The sequence below is a fragment of the Muntiacus reevesi genome, chromosome 3 (assembly GCF_963930625.1).
Source record: "Muntiacus reevesi chromosome 3, mMunRee1.1, whole genome shotgun sequence".
Lineage (NCBI taxonomy): Eukaryota > Metazoa > Chordata > Mammalia > Artiodactyla > Cervidae > Muntiacus > Muntiacus reevesi.
The window spans coordinates 53857989-53858781 of record NC_089251.1 but is presented as its reverse complement, the minus strand read 5'-3'; the positions used below and the strand labels follow the sequence as shown (position 1 = coordinate 53858781).

Below are 793 nucleotides of genomic sequence, written 5' to 3'. Positions count from 1 at the left end.
TATAGTTTCCTTTGTTGTGCAAAAGCTTTTAAGTTTCATTAGGTCCCATTCGTTTATTTTTGCTTTTATTTCCAATATTCTGGGAGGTGGGTCATAGAAGATCCTGCTGTGATTTATGTCAGAGAGTATTTTGCCTATGTTCTCCTCTAGGAGTTTTATAGTTTCTGGTCTTACATTTAGATCTTTAATCCATTTTGAGTTTATTTTTGTGTATGGTGTTAGAAAGTGTTCGAGTTTCATTCTTTTAAAAAATATGGAACGCTTCACGAATTTGCGTGTCATCCTTGCGCAGGGGCCATGCTAATCTTCTCTGTATCGTTCCAGTTTTAGTATATGTGCTGCCAAAGCAAGCACCACTCTCTTGTTCTTGATGGTGCTTTGCTGACCATCCACTCAATTTCCAGAATTCTACACTAACCCAGGATTATGATTGGCATTTTGCTCCCTAGCCTGTGCTTCCCCACCCCTATTCTCAGCCTCTGCAGTGCCCAGTCTTTCTGTGGCTGGAGGACCACAGGCTGACAGGGAACCTTCATGATGAGCACCACGAGCCAGGTTACTGTCCAGATGTCCTTCCACCAGGGAGAGTGTGTAATTCTGAATAGGGATGCGTCCGATAGCATGAATCTCTATAATGCACTAAACTCCCCATCAACTGTTTTAATGTCTTAAGGACATTCTCTTTCCTCAGTAAATGGAAAGAATAATTTCCTAGCACCCTTAAGGATTAGGCAAGACCATGTGACTGCTTCTAGCCAATGAGTTGTGGGAATTCCAGGCAAACTGTAGGTCA

The 793-nt window shown here is 42.1% G+C and overlaps 1 non-coding gene across 1 annotated transcript; it reads right to left on the bottom strand.

The window, feature by feature from the left end:
- Window positions 1-247: 247 nt before the first annotated feature.
- LOC136165615 (U6 spliceosomal RNA) lies at window positions 248-354 on the bottom strand. Its single transcript, XR_010662622.1, has one exon. It is a non-coding gene; the product is annotated as a U6 spliceosomal RNA (small nuclear RNA).
- Between the last annotated feature and the right edge of the window lie 439 nt (window positions 355-793).